Source organism: Belonocnema kinseyi, chromosome 3 (genome assembly GCF_010883055.1).
Source record: "Belonocnema kinseyi isolate 2016_QV_RU_SX_M_011 chromosome 3, B_treatae_v1, whole genome shotgun sequence".
Taxonomy (NCBI): domain Eukaryota; kingdom Metazoa; phylum Arthropoda; class Insecta; order Hymenoptera; family Cynipidae; genus Belonocnema; species Belonocnema kinseyi.
The window spans coordinates 16414659-16421784 of NC_046659.1; positions in this window are offsets into that span (position 1 = coordinate 16414659).

A 7126-nucleotide genomic window follows, 5' to 3' on the forward strand; every position below is an offset into this window, starting at 1 on the left:
TATTAATGATAATATTATAATTCTTTTATATTATGATAGTCTTATTCATATCTTGATCCGCATTTGAAAGAAATGAAAGAAATTGGCGATTTTAATGATATTCGAATATTTCGCCCAATTTAAAAATAAAAATATATATGCAATATCAGAATAATAATACCGTGATTAATATTTTTGAAGTGTGTTAGGGAGGAATACGAAAGAATTCGGTAAACGTGATTTACACAACAATTAATAGTTTATTTAAAATTAAATCAAATCTGGCAGCAAGGGTGTGCGTCTTGATCGACTGACCAGCGTGTATTGACCCTTAGACGAACGACCCTCAGAATGGGCCTGATGCCTTAATTTGATTTTATAATTAACAATTATCTGTTCCCTACCATTTTCTTTATATCATATTGCGTTCATTATATTGTATACTTTATATTTTTTGTAGATTATTGTACTTAATGAAAATAAATTGTATGATTAAGTATGTGATATTATAATTACATATAGAATAGAATTTGTTGTCTTCATTGTATACTTTTACAAGTTCTTACAATATTCTTTTGCTCTCGTAAATTTTCAAATAAAACGAAGCTACATATTTTCTCTCTTAGAATTTTTACCTGAACAAATAATAATTAAACCATTAAATCATTACTTATTTCGATGTCTATATTACAGTTTCTCTTGTCATTAGGCTATATATTACTCCTCTATATTACTATTTTCTTCGATATTATAATTATATTAATATTAATATTGATTAACTGTAAATGACTATGCTGGAGTTTTAAGCGTTTGATTTGTCTATTAAACCAAAAAAGTTTAAATAGCCTCCGGACTTTCGAAATTATAAAATTTGTTTATGAGAATCTTTTGGAATTAAACAATGACAAATTATAGCTTCCTAGTATTTGGTTTTATTATACTTTTTTCAGTACTACGTGGTATTTCGATTTTTAAGATTCAAAATTTCTAGCAGTTTTAAAAAGTGTTAATACAAAATTTTGTACTTGTTAGAACATATCATTTGTAATTGTTTCATTTTAAATGTTTACCATAAATAAATTTTCTAAATTTGACGGGCTATTTAAATTATTTCGGTTTAATAGACAAATTCAACATCAAACGCTTAAAACTCTAGCACACTCAGTTACAGCTAATTAATATTAATGTTTATATTAATATCTGTGGTGATAATATTATTATCAATATAATATCATATATAGTTAATTATATATTATATTAATTCTATTATAATGTACCCCGACTGTACTTCTTTTTCAGATTTTCATGTCCTAACTCAAAATTTTAATTATTTTGTAGAATTCCTTGTCCCATATCAGAATTATAATTTATTCAAAAAATCTCTGATCCAATTCAGAAATGCATACAATTACTTTGAAAAATTTCTTGTTCCAATTAAAAATTCAGGGTGAAACTAGAAAATTCAAACTTTTAAATCTGAAAATGATTTATTTGAGGTGGAAATCTTGAATTTTATACTTTAAAAACTGAAGCTTAACAAATTTTTAATTCAGAAATATTTCATTTAAACGCTCAGTAATTCTCTATCCACCACGTGTTGCAAGACGTAAATATTGGCAATAGTGCTCCTTCTCTCTCTAAAGCCCGCCTGCGTCTCCGGCAATATTTCTTTCCCCTCAACATCTTTTCGCAGCCTACCTGCTAACACCATCGCGTATATTTTGTACGCAGTATTCATGAGCGTAATTCCTCTATAATTTTCTTGCCTCTCCCTATCCCCTTTCTTATACAGTGGTACAATCAACCCCTCTCTCCACCCTCTTGGGAATCCCTCCCCCCTCCATACTTTTTTTACTACCCCCTTCAGCCTCTGCCTTACCTCTTGTGTTCCAAACAGCCACGGTTTGTTCTCTACCCCGCCAATCCCGGCTGCTTTCGATTTTTTCAACTTCCTTATCTGCAGGGATGTGAACTTTATGCAAGCGCATAATCACATAATTTTTCAAAACTGTTACGAATGATTAAACATCCATCCATTATCATATTATGGGACCATCAGACACAATTTTAAGGCCGCATAATTTCGCATGATCAGAAGCCGAATGCCGGATAATTCGAGTTTTTCAATGATGCGCATAAGGTCGTCTATTTCGGCGCATAAATTGCTTATTTTGCTATTTGTGCGCATAAATCGCCATTTCAAACACATAAATCACTTATTTCGAGAGCAGTTTCAAAATTTTCGGTTTTCCCAACTTGAGGTTTAGACTGGTGTAGACGGAATAAGTGCCGTCCTGTCAATGGCATTGGTCGCTTGCATCTCAAGAAGCGCACAAATTCAAAACGAGAATGAAATGAATTAAGACAAGGGATAAGGATACGATTGTGCTTGAGCCTGGAAGGATTGACGGCACTTACTCACGGCGACGGGAGGCCAAAGTTGCTGACAAGTTACTTTCCGAGTTTGCGTAATATGAGTTGTACACTTGTACATACGTATTTTATCCCTAATCCTTTCTGCTCTCCAGAAGAAAACAAATGCGTACCGGGCGGCAACTGTTGTAATCCTTAAAGGTTAAGTTTCATTTGAAAAGTGACATGCAGTGCAATTATTAGTTATTACAATAATGACGGGTCATAAGTCAGTGTTTTTCGCAACTCGTGTTGACGATTATAAATATGAAGGAAACATCTTCGATGAAACTACTGGCAACGGAAAAGTACCATTAATAATCACTGTAAGTCAGAACAACAGAGACTTCCATCAGATCAACTGTGAATGCTTTCCTGAAAGCAAATATTCCTCTGACAAAGTTGGATAACCTAAGTTATCGTGATTAGCTGGGTGAATATGTACCTGGTGAGAATTTTTATCAATTTCAAATGAAAATAAATGTATTTATTGATACATTTCGATTCACAAGAAGCATTAGATGTTTTAAAAGCGTATGGAAGTCACCTAACCTTAAATCTGCTGAGTACTGTAAAATACCCAATAAAAATGTACATTGCATATATTGTAAAAATTGAATTCAATTAATTAATTTCATTTACTTTTCACGAAGAATTTCGTCAATTTTTCAGGTAGTGATGATTTGCCTAATGCTCAGTATTTACGGGACACATATGTTCCACTGTTAAAAGCAGATTATGATGAATCTCTGAAAAGTAAATTGAAGGGAAAGAAGGTCGTTGTTATGTGTGATGAGACTACTAACAAGAATGAAGAGGCCATTTTTTTCACACTTTTCAAAATTCTTTCTAGCAATGAAGATCCAGAGCCTTCATTATTTCTTGCATTTGTGAAGATTATTGGCAATGTTAATGCAGATCATTGCTCTAAAGCGATCTTACAGGTGTGCATTGCTCTTTACTGTATTGTGAAATTGATCAAATTTTATTCTTGAGGTAGCCCTTATTTACCAAGTTTTTGATTGAAAAATCGAAAAATTCCAATTTTTTGCAATCGAATTAAAATCTATAAATCTGAGATTCTGAAAAATTAAATTATTGAGTCAATTAAACTAAATTAATTAAAATTCGAATACATTGAATTGAAAAATAAATTTTAAATTTAAATAAATTGTAAAAATGTTTCAGATTTTCATCAGTATGGAGTTACCCATAAGAGTGTTGTAGCTATAGCATCTGACAGCGCACCATATATGAACCTGTGTGTTCGTCTTCTTCGAGATCTTCTTGGAAATCCAAAACTAATCCATATTCAATGTTGTGCACATAAGCTAGACAAGGTCATGAAAATTTTCTCGGACAAACTTTACAGGCTGAATGAATGTGTAGCGAATACCAAGTAATTGTTAAAAAACACCCGGAAAAGAAAACACAAGTACATGCATTTTTTGAAGAATGAGTACTCTTACAAAAGCCAAAATTGCTCAACTTTTTCCTATACCGGTCATGACAAGATGGAGAACTTGACGAAAATCAGTTATGTATTTGTCAGAGTATGTGGAAGATCCTGCCTAATATGCCTATAATGACATCCTTACTCCAAAGCGGAATAGACTTTCTCGTGCAAATGTTGAAGTTGCGTTGTGTATGTACTTTGGAAGTGATATGGAATCTTCCAATCAATGAGATGGATTATTTTAAAGATATCATTGATGAGGGTTCTGTTTTTGATAATCCCATTCGTATTCAAGTCTTATTGATTTATGTCTCAGATGCCTGATTATACTTTCGAAAAAAATTAACACTAATATGATGAGATGAACCTTGTGTTGTGTAATGTGACTAGTGTGATTGTACAGTTGAACTGTGATATCGTTACTTATTTGAGATATGTAAACAGAAATTTATTTGTTTTTAAGTGTAAATAATTTCACTATAATATCTTTTTATTCTTTCCCTATTGTTTTAAATGTATTTTTCCAACCTGTAATGCATAATAATGCATAGACCTGTATTTTTGAACGCATAATGCGTGCATAATTTCAGAATTTTCACCGCATAATCAACTCGAATTTTGGCGCATAATTCGGCATTCTCGAATGCATAAAGTTCATATCCCTACCTATCTGCTTCTCTATCTCCTCGTCGTTCAGTTTCTCTTGATCTGCCTCTCTGTTTCTTCTAATCCCCTCATCTCTTTTTCGAGTATCTGACCCCTGAAATGAATCCTTAAAAAATTTCCTCCATTCGTCGCTCCGTATCTTCTCACTTATCCCCACCCTACGTTTCCTAAACCTATTAATTATCTTCCACACGTCCTCTTATGTCTTAACACTGCTCAACTCCTCTTTCAGCTCTTTTTCTTTTTCCTGCTATTTCTTTTTACACATCGCCCTAAACTCCTTCCTGATTTCTACGTGCTCCTCCCTTTTCGCGATTCCTTCCTTCCACTTCCTGTACTTCTTTTTCACCTGTCTCTTCATCATTTTACATTCGCAATCCCACCACGGCTTTACCATTCCTTTCTTCTTTTTCCTAAATACCTTCTTTTGCACACAACCTTTCACTTTCTCTTGCAGATCCTCCCATATCTCGTCCACGGATTCCCCCTCAAAGCATACGATGCCCAACTGCTCCTGATACTTCTCTATCGCCTCTCTCGTTCATGACACCCTCTCCCCTAACGACCCTTCTTCCCCACCCTGCCTTTCACCCCCCCCCCCTGTATCCATAAACTCAATGGCTGATGGTCTGATTCCACCCTTCCTTCCACTGCGAATTTCTCTATCTCCTCAAACCCTTGCATATTCATAATCACGTAGTCTATCACCGAGACACCCCTCTTACTCACATACATGTATTCTCCCTCTTCGTCCCCTATTACCCTTTATTTATTATTTTATCCTTCGATTTTCTTTCAAAGCTCTTCCCTTCCTGGTACAGCCCTTCTTCCCACCCAATTCTCGCATTAAAGTCGCCCCCCCCCCCCCCCCCCCCCCCCCCCCCCCCCCCCCCCCCCCCCCCCATTACCACCATACCCTCATCTCTCTCTCCTAGTAAGTTTTCTACCCTTTCTTTAATCCTTTCCATTCCATCCTTATTGTACACAGTCACAAACTTATACATCACCCCTCCTATCTTTACAGTCCTCATTTACACGCCATCCCCCTCTCCCTCTCCATGAACTTCTTCCTCTAATCCAGCCCTAACCCCTGTTATAATTCCCCCACTAGCCCTTACTATTTTTAAGGTTCAAAATGATAATAATCCAAAAAATATCAGTTCGTAAAATTAAAACTTGAACGATTAAAGCAATTTTTTAACTAAAACCCTTTTAAAATAAAAGTTAAATTATTTTTATTTTAAGTTGTTCCAGATTAATATTTTTGCATTGTTATTTATAGATAAAAATTTGAGTTTACCAATTGAAAATGTTAGAAATAAATTTTCTATTAAAATAAATGAATTTTCAACCCAAAGAAAGAGAAAAACAATTTTCCAACAAAATAGTTACATTTTTAACCAGAAAGATGCATTTTTTAACTGCAATTAATGATCTTCAACCAAAAACTAAAATTTTTACAAATTAGTTTAAATTTTAGCCAAGTAGTTAAAGTTTTAACTAAAAAATTGTATATTCACAACAGATATGAACATTAATATTAATTGGCTGTAAATGAGTGTGCTAGAGTTTTAAGCGTTTGAAGTTGAATTTATCTATTAAACCGAAAAAATTTAAATAGCCTTTTAAATTTAGAAAAGTTATTTATGAGAATCATTTAACCCCTTCGTTGGCATTAGCAGAAAATGCGTCAAAATTTTCCGTGCCCTGTCTGGAATGGACGCAAAATGCGTCAATCTTCTTTTTTCCTATTTAACTTACTCCGATTTTGCATTCAAGTCTTACTTGGGGGTTTTTGGAGTCGCTGAATCCGAATCTTAAGCCAAAATTCGAAAATTAAAAATGGCGGATGTAATATGGTAAACGAAGATACAAAAAAAACGGCTCTATTTGGTTCAATCTCTGTACTTACGGGTTTTTGGGATAGCTGAATAAGAATTTAAAGCCAAAATTCGAAAATTTTAAATGGCTGATATTTTATCCGCAATTTCAAATTTTTGAATTTTATCTTCATATATGGATTCAGCGACTCCAAAAACCCCAATATACAAATTTTCAGGATAACAAATTTTCCTGTCATTTTAGCTACTTTTTGTCGAATTCTCTCTGCCAACGAAGGGATTAAAATAAAACAATTACAAATTATAAGTACTAACTAGTAAAAAATTTTATATTAACACTTTTTAAAGTTGTTAGCAATTTTTAGCAACTTTTTTTAGTTTAATAGATCCGTCAAACACTTAGGAACTCCAGCACACTCATTTACAGCTAATTAATATTAACATAATTATAATATCGAAGAAAATAGTGATATAGAGGAGGAATATAGCCGAATGACAAGAGGAAGTATAATATAGACATAGAAATATGAAATAATTTAATGGTTTAATTATTATCTGTTCAGGTAAAAATTCTAAGAGAGAAAATGCTTCGTTTTGTTTGAAAATTTAAGAGAGCAAAAGAATATTGTAAAAACTTGTAGAAGTATGCAATGACGACAATAAATTCTATTCTATTCTATATATAATTATAACATTACATACTTAATTATATAATTTATTTTTATTATGTACAATAATATGCACAAAATATTAATCAAGGTATTAATACTCT